Source organism: Anomalospiza imberbis, chromosome 5, assembly GCF_031753505.1.
Source record: "Anomalospiza imberbis isolate Cuckoo-Finch-1a 21T00152 chromosome 5, ASM3175350v1, whole genome shotgun sequence".
In the NCBI taxonomy this organism is placed as follows: Eukaryota; Metazoa; Chordata; class Aves; order Passeriformes; family Viduidae; genus Anomalospiza; species Anomalospiza imberbis.
In genome coordinates this window covers 56,560,651-56,574,381 of record NC_089685.1, presented here as the reverse complement: position 1 = coordinate 56,574,381, position 13,731 = coordinate 56,560,651, and the positions used below count along the sequence as shown (strand labels likewise).

General features: G+C 37.0%; 1 protein-coding gene across 2 annotated transcripts in view; it reads left to right on the top strand.

Annotated features, from left to right (window-relative positions):
- The window catches only part of IGF1 (insulin like growth factor 1), a 48,614-nt gene that overhangs the window by 25,644 nt on the left and 9,239 nt on the right, over positions 1–13,731 (top strand). The window lies entirely within an intron of this gene.

Here is a 13,731-nt window from a genome sequence, read left to right as displayed (position 1 = left end):
GATGGAACACGCTGTGCATATAAAAACCCATGTGCTGCTTTCTTTATTTCTGGCATCCTTTCTCCCTACAACACAGGAACATGTTCCAAGCGGTTTTCAGTGCTTTGTCTCTGCTCTTTGCCTTTTCCAGTGCTGCTTCTCTGTTCTTTGCCTTCACTTCACCAGCTGTCACTCCAGTGACATTTCCCAAGCATGAAGCTGACATAGAGCAGGACAGAGCTTGAGTGCCGAAGCTGTGGAAAACAGTAGCAGTGTTTTAAAATATCAACACAACTCAGTGTTTTGGGAACAATTTCCGATATTGTTACTTGAACAGACGTTGTTTGCTACACAACCACTCAGGCTAAGGAGAATTCAGTTATTTTAGAAAATCAAGAGGTTGCTGAACTATAGCACACAGCTATTTTGTCAGTAAATTTCAGGTTTTTCTGCCATAATACTTCACTTAAATTAGACATTAAGAACGTCTAATCTGTGTAATACAAAGAAATTTCTGTACAGAAAACTAGGATAACTATTAATATTGTGAAAAAGAGGACAGATAAGAGAGAACAGGACAGATATTTGAGAGGTGTTTTGCTTCCCGATTTACACATCTTCTCTACCAACTTAGTTTTCAAATTTCAGAGCTGTATTTACAGGCCAAAATGACCTGAAATTCTAGTCTAAAAAAAAGATCAATAACAGTTATCACATGGGGGTGCCTTCTTCCAAGCTTTCTTTTAATTTTCTAGTTCTTTTCTGTTATCCAACCTACTGTAGTCCAAGATACAAATACTGACAGGAAAGGCTACTGCAATATGCAGAGCTAGCACAAGCATTTTCCTCAACCTATCCTCAGTTTCAGTCCCCAGTACTGAAATTAAGTCAACTCCTCCACTCCAAAAGCAGAAAGACAAGTCCATATGATTTTCAGTAGTCTCCAACTATCTTACCTAATTTTAGGAAACATTCAAGGCAAGATTTCCATTTTATCAGCTGGCTTGATTATGACATTTATTGTTCTCATGAGTACCTTGTGGCTGAACAAGGAGCAAATCTTAACTTCTCTTTGTTCGGAAATAGTTCTATAGTGTTTCTGTTCTTCCCACCTTATGTGGTAAGAAGGAGAGAAAATTATCACAGGCCAGTCTGACACTGCTCATGAGGTGCCAATGTTACAATATGCAGAAGCAATTTCTGTGAGGGGAAGACACAGGAGTCTGCTATGTCCTGAAATGCAGGCAAACCCTTGCACTGCAGTGTGTTTCCACTGCTCTGACTTGTAGGTGCTGCCACACTGCTAAGCAAGTGTGAAGGAGCCCTCTAGTGTGAACAAGAAATGGACCTACAGTCCATAATTTGCACACAAATAACACAGGAGAACAGTGACTATGAACAATGTCACTGCCAGTCTCAACAGCACACACTGCCCAGGAGATTCAACAATTAAAAAGCCTCCTGGATCTCAACCCTGAAGTCAAACAAACAAACAAACAAACAAAACATATATGTCATAATGTATGACTGACCATAAAGACAGTCTTAATTGAAAAAAGGATCCAAAAACTTGAGAATAATGTAGAAATAAACTGCAGCCCTTGTCAGATAAATATTTTGCTTAAATTTTTCAATAGACCGTGACCTGCAGAACGATTGATACCAACAATTGAAAGGACAGAAAGACTTTTTTAAAACCTTATGTACTAGGATAAGATTTATCAGTTATCACAGAATCATTCAAATCTTCCAGGGACATAGCCAGTTTGCACTATAATATAACCATATCCAGGAGATTCCAGTGCTCAGATCTATTTGCAAGTGGTGGTATGGCAAAAGATCACAGCCATGCAAGTAGAGAGAGACAGACACAAAGAGAGAAAGATACTCTGTCCCACATAGGTCCATAATATGCAGCTATTTCTGTAAAAAAACCTTTTGGTTTATGATTCATATCACTAAGATTAGAGAAAAAAACCAGCAAGGGTGTTGTTTATTTTATCGTCACCGGTTCTAAATGAGACATACATTAAATGTATCTGGTTTAAAGCAAATCTGTTCTGAAGCTGCATAGAGAAAACCATATGCAATAATTTATTTGTTGTGGGTTTTGTCTTTAGAGTGATCCCAGTTGATTGCATAGCAGTTTTATGATGCTGAATGAGAAGTCAAAACAACTATGAAGTTTAAATTGACAGCAATGTATTTAATGCCCTGCTGTCTAACTGCTAGAGGGATAAACAAAGAATACCTAGAATTCTGAAATGAGTTTAGGAAATTCATTAGAAAAGTTATGAAGTGGTATCAGAAGAAGTCAAGAAAGAACACATGAAAGACATAAGCAACTAAGAGATTATGAGAAATTGCAAATAATTAAGCCAAATCACAAGAGATTCAGTTTAGGTAATCATTTAGAAACAAAGAAGGGAAAACTCAGACCCATTTTAGACAAGAAGAATTGTAGAAGTGACTTCATTGTACTTCTGTTTAGGATTTTATCCTGGATGCAGACAGGAAACTTTTCTAAATTTCACTAATGGGGAAAATGAGTGAAGAGCCACACTCACTAAACTTGCTGTACTTCTCACTTCTGGAGAGGCTGCACAGCCTCCTTGGGTTATTTTGGCACCTCCTTTTCTGGCAAGCAATGAGAAGTTTAGAGGAATTTAGAAGAAAAAAACAAAGGAAAAAATTAATCCAACTTTCCCAAACCACAAAGATTCAATTTCATTTGGGATACATTTTGCCCAAATATTCAGTGAGAGCAAAGGTCATATTTTATCCAAAAAAATCACTCTCGATGGAAAGGACTCTAAAAGATTTTGCTACAGAAGACCTAAAAGAAATAAACATTGTATGCTGGCATCTATATCCTCACTAAAACTCTATAAATACTAATAGTGCAGGAGGTTGCAAGTCTTCTTTCATTTTTTCAATGACATTTGAGTGGATAATGAAAAAGTTGATTTGGATATGTTATTAAATGAAAATCAACTGCACATCTAAAATATCTAAAAAATAATTTAACCTCACCTGGACATTTTCCAACTCCTTCAGTTATACCCAATCAGATGGAAGAAGCAATGAAAAAATTACAAGGATGATGGTGTTTAGGTGCTTTCTTGTGTGGAAGCTTTGTTTTCTATGCTATTTGATTCAGTTTATGTGCATCAGTACCAGATTTAATTGTAAGATTAACTAAATTAACTACTTAGGCCAGTTATTTATGATCTTGTTAAGTCAAATTCCGGGTACCAACAGGGTATGCCTGAACATCATTTTCCTTTGTACCTTGTAACTCTTAATAGGAACACTGTGTTCTTAATCTCAAATACAGCTAAGTAACTTGTAACCTCAGAACTAAATATCTAAAGAATCACACCAAATATATTCATACTGATGTCTATGTTCAAGACAAAACCCAGAATCTCTGCTTTCAGATGATCAAAAGATTTCTTCAAAGTCCTCCAGGCTTTGAGATTTATTAGTGTGTAAAGGAATAAAAAATGAGTGATAGGTGTTGAAGACCCGAGAATTAAAAAGGGCTGTGATTCCTAATAACCAACAAGAGATCCTTTAGAAATGCATTTTATAGCAATTACTTGGTTCTACTTTCTCATTTGCTCTGACACCATGTAAGCCCTCCTCTGGCCAATGATGCCTAAGACAAGTATTTTTTTCCACACTACTTTTTAAAAATTTTTTTGAAATAACCATCATAGATCCTGAGCAGGGCTAGGTTCAAAATGACAAAGTGGATGACACGATGTGGAAAACATTGGCCCAGCACTGGGAAGAATGATTTTGCAGACAAAGAACATCTAACAGCATTTACAGAGTCACCATTAAGCTTACACATTATGGTACCTATAAGAAAAATGCAAAACTCTACACACTTATAAAAATATTCATCCTACTGCTTTTCTACTGAACTGGATTCACTTGCGTAAATAATTGTGGATACTGTGGCTCAGAAAAAGCCAGTGATTACCTAAAATTTAAGGGCCAGATCAACATTGCCACAGCCCTTTTAAAGTTTATAGTATTCCCATATGACCCAGAGAAGAAGCCTAGTGAAGCAAAAGAACAACAGGATTGCAAAATAAGAGAAGTCATTCAAAAACATCTTTAACTGATGCAAAACTTTCAATCATTAATCAAACTTAAGTTGGAAATAAAATAATAAAACAAAGGACTAATTCTGGTTTCTTGCAAAAACATGTTTTAATGGAAATGAACTTTCTAAACCTTTGAACTTTCCTTGAAAAGGACACTGAAACTTAGCAAGTGAGAACTGAAAAAAAACTTCATTCAGAAACTACATTTCCTTTTAAGAAACATGACCACAGAGGGCATTGTCAGCCCCATAAAAGAAGGATTGCATCCTCTTTGTTTCATAAAACAGATTTACTGCTTACAAGCACTTCTATTTTCAAGGATCCTACAGAAACTGTAGTTTTGGTATTTAAGGTGTTATACTGGAACTAGTTTCTCCCTGCACTATACCAGTGTTCCCTTATAATGCCCCTGCATGTCTTCAGCAATAACAGGGTGAGCTGGAAGGACAAGGAGAGCAAGTGTAGTTTCATCTCTTATTCAGCACTAACTTCTTTTTCTTTATGTTCCTTTTGCAAGAATTGATTTTCCTAACTCCTACTTGCAAAACTAAATCACTAAAGGATGGAGCTACAACTGGTAGTGTGACTGAAAGATGAATCAAGCGTAACTATATTTTAGCTAGCTTTAGTTCTGGTTTTGTTTCCAGCCACAATGCACTGTCCCTTTCTCATCCCAATGACCTCATCCTCACTCCCTAATGATTACGTACTCCTCTGGAAAGTTTCACTTTTCTTTTATCTCCTTTGACAAATTTAACAGGAGCATCATGACCTCAAATGAATGTTTCATTTCAAGATTATATTTTTACATGTCCAACTGACTCAAAAATATGGTTAAAGAAAGACAGGTATATAGTTAAAGCCTGGTGCTTATGTTGATGTAGGTTCAGTTCTTGGCACTGACACAGCCTTCTCTTGTGGAAATAATTGATAGTTAGATTCCATAAATACTACTCAAATTAAGTTCTTATCTTTCTCTGCAAAGAGCTCTTGTAATTTAGGATACAGTACTGTTTAGCATCACAGAAGATAAAAGAATCTGTCTCTTAATCTTTCTGTCTTAATTTCCCTTCTGAATGTAATGGTTAATTTGTACTTTCTAATCAGGAATCTTGCAAGTCAACCTCCACAAGTAAAAGCATCCCAATATGGCAAAAAAGTAGCAGACAATAAAAAGTTATTTTTCTGGGAAATGATTCACATCTAAAGTGTTGGCTGTAAGAAAACTACATGCTGGACTTTCACCAAAAGCATTAAGTCATCTGACCATGCTTAAAGTAACTTCTGGAGTAATTAATGTCATTGTACAGAAAGTTTCAATAACTGAAATTCTAAAGAAGATTCAGGCTTTCATAGGTACAAAACTGAATCTTCTTCATTCCTTAGGCTCTGTTGCTGCATCGTTGTACAAGCTTGAACATTTTTCACTGGCAAAGCCCTAGGCAATGATGTAAGATCTCACTAGACAGAGCTTAGAGCAAACCCACTAAAGTTGATGGTGGCAGTCAGGAGTGAGCCAGGCCCTTACTGGCCTTACTTTATTTTCCTCTCCTACCTTCTCTTCTATTGCCACACCATCAGAGCCACTAAGGTTGGAAAAGAACTTCAAGATCATTGAGTCCAGCCTTTGACTGAATACCACCTTGCTCACTAAACCATATCACAAAGTGCCTACAGGTTTTTTGAGCACTTCCAGGGGTGGTGACTCTACCCTCCCCTGATCAGCCTGTTCGAACACTTGGCCACCCTTTTAGTGAGGAAATTTTTCCTGACATCCCACCTGAACCTCTCTTGGCACTACTTGAGGCCATTTCCCCTTTTCCTATCACTTTTTACTTGGAAGAAGTAAAAATCAACCAACACTCATCTCGCTACAGCCTCACTATAGGTGGTTGTAGAGAGTCATAAGGTCTCCCCTGAATCTCCTTTTCTCCAGGTTAAACATTCCCAGCTGTCTCCCTCAGCTGCTCCTTATCAGACTGGTGTTCCAGACCCTTCCCCAGCTCCGTGCCCTTTTCTGGACACCCCCTCAATGTCTTTCTTGCAGTGAGGGGCCCCAAACTGAGCACAGCACTCCAAGTGTGACCTCACCAGAACCAGAGGGACCATTACTGCCCTGGTCCTGCTGGCCACACTATTGCTGACACAAGCCAGGATGTCACTGGCCTTCTTGGCCACCAGGGCCCACTGCCGGATCATGTTCAGCTGCTGTCAACCAGCTCTTGTTTCTAATAAGGGAATGAAAATTGTCTGCCTTTCTGGTAGGTGATATTAGCCTGTGCCCACCTACTTAATCCTCCTGTAAGGACTGCTCTGTAGAAATAAAAATTGTAATTGTAATGTGTGCCAACATGTGCACTCCTGGACAATGGGAAATGTATTAGATAGGACTTGGAACAGCCATTTCCACCTTCTGCCTCTCATCAGATGTGATACCAAAATGCAAAAGCAAGAGTAAATAGCAAATGTTTGGCATTTGCTATTTGTTTTCATTTCTCAGCGTACAGCTAAAAATTGTGATTACAAAGTACAAAGCAATGTACTGCATCTTATGTGGTCAGTGGCATGAACCACGTATCAGCCATTCTGCTTCACATTGTAAATCAGTAACCTCTTCTTCATACTTCCTTCAAGGAATCCCATCACATCCATTCCCTGCAATCTCTTTAGAAGCCACTAAGACAATATTTACCTATTGAACTTTAATGTTGGAAGAAAAAGCAAGTGCTCAATACCAGCATATTGAAAAGCCCACTAAGGACAGTGGAAGTCTTTCTAGTGATTTTAGCAGACCCTGGATCAGGTTATATATAAGTAAATTCTGGCATCTGATTCATCAAGACATAATCCTGACTGCAGTAAAATAATTACCGGTGACTTCAGCAGTGCTACAATTTCACCCAGTTATAGGGTTTCATTGTTATTAATTTGGTAATCCAAATAAAATGCAGTTTTACATTGGCTTGGGATAAGAAGGATATGAAAGGTTCTATCATGACTGTTCCTACTTCCGCCACACACAAGGGTAAGCAGCAATTATTTCCTGTGAGAGCATGTATAAGCAGGGAAGAGGATATATTTTCATTATGGATGGATGTCTGTGTTATCATTGCCCACCTCAATGCACTTTAAGGGGCAATAGTCAGATGTAGCAATGACCTACTGGCTTCTAATTATCTTGTCCTAAACCCTGATCAACCTGGCTATTCTTGCAATAGTGAATTTCTCTTCAGCAAAGCATTTCCCTTGCCAAAGTATATATTTTTTGGCAGCATCTGGCACTTTCCAGCCCTGGAATCTGATGTAGGCTTGTGAATTGTGCTAGGTCTGCAAGGTTTTCACCCTCCAGAACACTGATTTGGTGTAAAATAAGACATCATATTGTTTCCCATTCTTTTTCCATTTTTTCCTCAAAAATATCTAAAGACTGAAATTCCCACTTCATATCCCAGCACAACACTCAAAACTATAGTGCTTTCTCCTCACACATTGCAAATGGCTTGGGAAATAATGTGTGAAGCATAATGGCTCTGTCACATGCTTAATACACTTGATGGCCTTCAAAGCAGCTCTTTCATAGCAAGAGCAGAGTACAGCACTCCTGTATGAGAGTGGAAAATGTTACAAGTGCTGTATTTTGGAAATAAATTTAGGGGAAGAGAACTCCTTCCCAAATCTACAATGAAGGGGGAAAAAATGTTTCTGAAAAGATATTTCTATAAAAAAAAAATTATTTAACTATGGGACGGACTAAATAAACACAGTCATACAAATTACGACTTAAGATCTTCTGGAAAAAAGCTACACTTGTCTCACTCACTTTTAGGAAGTGAAATAGTTCTTTTACTCTGCATTTGAAATACCAAAGAGCTATCTTCTTTTCAAAAGGTGAAGTTTATAAATCTCACTTATTCAGGCAAAACATTCTGTGAAGTCCTGATAGGTTTCTCTTATAGATCAATACTGAGTGTCCATGTTTTTCCAGTCTTACTTGCTAGGATTTCAGAGCAAAGAGCAAACATCTTGCATTGGACTCAGTAATTAAAACAATCCAGAGTCCCACAAAGCAATAGCTGTAGTACAATATCTCAATATTCACAAATGCAGATGCTTTCATAAAGATTTTGCTTGTGCATACTGATAAAGCTTATCCTCTATTCTCATGCATATTAAATTAGATTTCAGAGCTAGGGCACCCATTCATTGAGCATTTATAAATGCTAATATATGCTCATTTTGATGAATACAAACAAAAATCAGTCTAAGCATAATAATTTTTTTTTGCATTAACAAAACATTGAAGGAAAATGGAAACTAAATATTAAATATTGTCACTTCAAAATGTGTGCAACTTATTTACATGAAAATCAGATTGCCTACTTGGCACATTTAAACCTTGAGGTATTTTTGGTAAGGGACTTTACAACAATCCCCGAGATTTGTTATTTGCTTGTTTGTTTATTTGTTTGTTTGTTTGTTTTAACACTTCATAGAAGTATCAAAACCCAGGCATTTCCTGCTGATTGAACATTGACTCATAATTTTTCAAATACAGATGAGAAATTCCAGAGGACCCTCAAGAAGTATTACCAATATAACACTAATCCATTTGTTGAAGATTACAAGGAGATAAAAAAGTGATATCAACAGTCTCTTATTTTGCATATGAAGGCATTTATAATGCAAAAATAGACAGTACTAGACTAACATACAGAATGTAGTAAAAGAGGTACAGAGATTCACAGAATTCACACAATTACTAGGTTGGAAGAGACCTTAAAGATCATTGAGTCCAACCTATGCCCTAACACCTCAACTAAATATAATTAAACAGCACACTGGCTGGCATGTTCTTTAGAACAATTTATAATATTTAATTGTTAAATTGGAAATGAAAGAGAACAGTTTTGTACTCCACCAGGTGCATATATTCTGTGATTTAGGACAAACAATTTTTTATTTCATTAATTTTCCTTGAATTCAGTTTCCTAGAAGAAGCTGAGCATGTAGGCTAAGACTAGATCAATTAGCTTTATCTGTCGTTGATGAAAGAGCACTGTTTCCTTCAAAGGACAAGAATAAATTTAATTCTAAGCAAAGCACTCAATACAGGAAAAATTCACTCTCAGCACACACCTGCCTGTTGATTTCACTATCTTAAACTAGATCCTAATTTTCAGAGACCAAAGATGAGCAAGATGAATCTCAAACTCAGCATCCCTAGCCTTCTGTGCCACCATAAGGCACACAGCACATGCAACTCAAAACCCCTCCAGCCACCAGCTCCCAGTCTGGATCTAGCACACAGGATGTTCTTGTTCAATTACTGTGCTGTAATGCAGCACCACAAATTCTCAGCCTGTTGTTCAGGCCACAGGAAAATCCCGTCTGACTGACCTGCTGCCTTACAGGATGCTCCCATACATCCTGATGCTGTAAGCCTCTGTCAATGCTTCCAAATTGCACCTGAACCCAATGTTTTGATGGAAACATTTTGAGTTTCTTGCTACAAGACTACACCACTCTAATAGGTCAGTGGCCTTTCACCATACTTTAAAAGCTGCAGTTGCAGATGAAGATTGACTCTAATACTAGATCAGGATTAAGTGCACTGTTTTTCAGATTTATGATGTATTTCTGAATTACAGTCTACGTGGCACTCTTGAGTTCTACTGCTTGGCTAAAAAAGACACAACAGCAAATACAAGGAGTCACATAAAAGTCCCAGGACACAACCCCAGTTCTTTTCTAGAGTCCTCGAGTAGATTAGCTTTCCATTGATCCTGGGCTCTTGTAATTTCTGATTTTAATACTACAACAGCAGATTATGTTTCTACACACAATGCCTAGATAACTTGACATTTGAAACTTGTGTAGCCCACCTACACCAGTTCTTCTCACATTGAAACCACTGGTAGAGCAGAACAAGTGGCAGCAACAGGAAGATATTTTGGAGGGATGAGGAAGAACAGAAAGAAACCAAGTGTAAACAAGTCCTGCTGAATTACTCCACTGACTGTGCTGTTAGTGCACAAGCCAGCTGTTTAACTATTGGAATCCCATACCTTGGACTGGTTTCAGGGGACATCACTGTGACTAGACTTTTTATCTTCTTGTCGTGCACTGAAGGAGACATTGACAGATTTGATAAAGTAGATTAAATAAGAGCCAAATTTTCTATTAAGTAAACTTTGACCTACATGATATGAAATCCTTTTGAGCTAGCCACTGACAAAAAAGGAAAGAAACCTCTAAGGAAATCAGTGTACATCAGTAAAAAGGAATGCCTAGGACTGTTGTATGTCCACAGGCAGCACTTTGAAGGTTGAGTAAATAGAAGGAACTTTTGATAACAGCTGGAAGGCAGCACTCAAATTATGTCAGAAACATGAGAAAGAACTGTGTGGATTCCCAGTATAGTGACACAGAAGGTGCAGTCCAGACTGAAGGCAATACTATTAAAATAAAAATAAGGAGGAGAAATTACATTAGAAATGCAGAACCACCTGTCATTTATTTACCAGTATGGACTCTTGTCTAGAAAGCAACTGAAGTGCTCATTTATAACTGTCCCTATGTAAGAGAGCACTCAGGCACATGCTCACTGTTTAATATGTGATTTAATCCTACACACCACATAGGTGCTTGAACATTTGCCTAGATCTAAGTGCATACTTTGTTAACTTGATGAACTGGGACCATCTGACCCTGCAGTCCTGCCAGAACAGATGGGCCAAACAGTGATAACATCTGTAGAAGTGGTGGTATCTCCTTGTAATTCTTTATCTCACCTTTCTCTGTGATAGCATTTTTATATACTGCAGCACTTAAGAGGTCAGCAGCAATTTAAAATCTATTGCTTTAAAATTACTTTAGTCATCAGATACTTCTCAATCGTGATTGTGGATCATGATTACTGAAAAGGGATATTTTTTTCTGTTAATTTGCTCTCTCTGTTTCACAGCACTTTAGGCAATATCACTTTCTACATCACAGAAATTTTAAATATACTTGATTGCTTGGGTCTTTTGAAAGCCTTGGGAAAACATTTATTGAAATAAAAAATTCTGACTTCTCAATACTAATGTTATCTTTATATAAAGGACAAGCATTTATTATGCCATAATGATGCATGAATATTTAAGCCTACAAATAAGTTAATGTCATGTTTCATAGCTGAAATCATCACTGGTGTGATAGAGATCCCATTCCCATACTGTTACATGTCCCATATAAGCTTTTTGATGAGCTATTAGACATTATAAAATTCTTCATAAAATTATTATTCTGTAAGAAAACTACATAGATGTCTCTGGTCTGGCTACTCTAAAAATGATTTTGAAGTACTCTAATATTTTCACCAGAAAGATTCCAGGATTCAGAATTTGTATTAACTACTTATTCATATTTATGATGCTGTGGAAAAATGTTGCTACTGGTTACTAAATAAAGTGGGCAGCAGGAGTAGGTTAGTAAAGGTACTTTATCAAGGATATTTATAAATTATTAAATTTGGACATTGAAGGGTAAAATAACTTGAACAGAAGCTTTTAGGGTTTACTTGCTTATGAAAAGTTGACAGACTGATAAAAGAAAGGGAAGGTTAAGTAATCAGTTCTTGTACCTACAGTTCAGCTGGATCTGGACATCTGCATATCCAGGAACAAAATTTGCTCTTCCATGCTTTAAATGGGAGCAAGACTGAATGTGGCACAGCTGTGGGTATATTGCAAAGTAGTGACACTCCACAGTTTATCAGGAGTGCTCTATTTTAAAAGTATTAGGCTAAAACAACCAGATTGGCAAATTTCAGGAAAAATCTCCAGAGAAAAGTTTGCATTTCATTTATAACTCAGTGAGGGAAAATAATCTGGGGGGAAAAAAAAAGCCAAACCAAACTCTACATCTTAATATTTGTAGTACTTTTCAGTTATACACATAAAACAACACACACACAAACACAAACCAAAATACTACTGTAATCTACTCCTGGCTTACTGTACTGTTTAGTCTTATGAAGCAAATAATTTAGCAGGCAATGTACAATATACAGGCCTCCAGTGGATTGCAATATACTAAGTAAGCATATTTTTTTGTTTAATTTATAGTCCCTGGGAAAAAAAAAAGACATTTAAAAAACCTGTTTCCTGGGTTTACAAAGCCCATAGGGATAGTTAGTTCTTAACTGGCTGAATTGCTGGCTAAAATGTGAGACATACTGTACCACTAGAGGTCTTTTCATTTGCTAATATTCTAAGGCCTCAAGGGTTCTTCATCAAGGGATACATGTTTAATCACAGGGAACAGTAAAATGTAGTGATGTCCTTTCAAATTGACAACTGCAGGACAAACACAGGGATATCAACCTAGACTTTGCTGTATAAGCACTGGGGGCAATAAGTTCCCAAAGAGAAACTGAATATTCATCTTTTTTGATATCCTTAATTTAACTTGAGTAATTCTTAAAATGTAACCTCCTGCCAAACTGTGTGAATAACAGATTTTTGGTCTCAGTGATATAACTGAGAAGGAGAAGAGAAAAAAAAAAAAAAAAAGGTAAGAAAAGAAATTGGTAGAGCTGACTGAATTGAGTTACTTCCTGTTTTGGCTCTTGGCACACTTGTCTTCTTTTTTTTCCATATTTTTCATTTCTTAACCAATGTGGATCATTCTGTAAATGGAAACATTTAATGCTGAAAATGTCAAAACAAAACACTTAATCTTTTCTGAATTTTACTGTCTAAAATCAGATTCTATCAGAATTTTAAAATAGATGTAGTAAGTAAGCAGCTACTTACTTTTTGTGAATTTTCTGTTCCTTCATTTCTAGTTAGTCATAACAGGGCAACTACACATCCGACTTGGCTGTGTACAAACAATCCCAGGAAATAATGGGCTTTTAATCTCTGTGTAGGACAGCAGAGAATTCAGCAGTTACTAAGGAGATCACAAACCACAGGAGGAGAAAAGACAAAAATATAAGCATGTAAGAGCTGTATGAATGAAAATGTTGGCCTCTACTGCAGCCGAGTGAAAAATGCAAAATATTTGCCAATTAAGTATTTTCCATAGATGGCTGGCGCAAATGCAAAGCACAGGAAAGCCATGCTATATCAGTCCCATTTCTTGTGCAAATCTATGGAATATAAAAATCTTCCACCTCTATCTGTTCCGTCAACCTTCCTATTTCATCAGTTACTTTGTTACTTTGATTCCTGCTTCCCACTTTTCAGCTTGCAGACCTTACAGCCTGTGCAGCAGTACACAGTATTTATTTCCCCTTTGGAACCCACTCTGACTTCACACAGTACCTCGGTGTAACCATTCTTGTTAGGAAATACCTGTCTACAACACAGTCATGGTCTATGGTTTTTACACACCAGCTACCTCAATTGGCTCAACAATCTATTTTCATACAAAATCCAAAAGGTAAATTTCATTTGTAAGGTGTCCAAATGTCAGATTTCAGCTTCCTCCCTCTCCATTTTTGAGGATAATGCAGCTCAAGAAAATATTTTGATAATATTATTTTAATAATTTCTAAGGCATAGATTTGCTCAAATGCTTAAATAGTAAGCACACATATAGATCAAAGCTGTCCATTTACAGGAATATCTGGAAAGGAATATTCAAA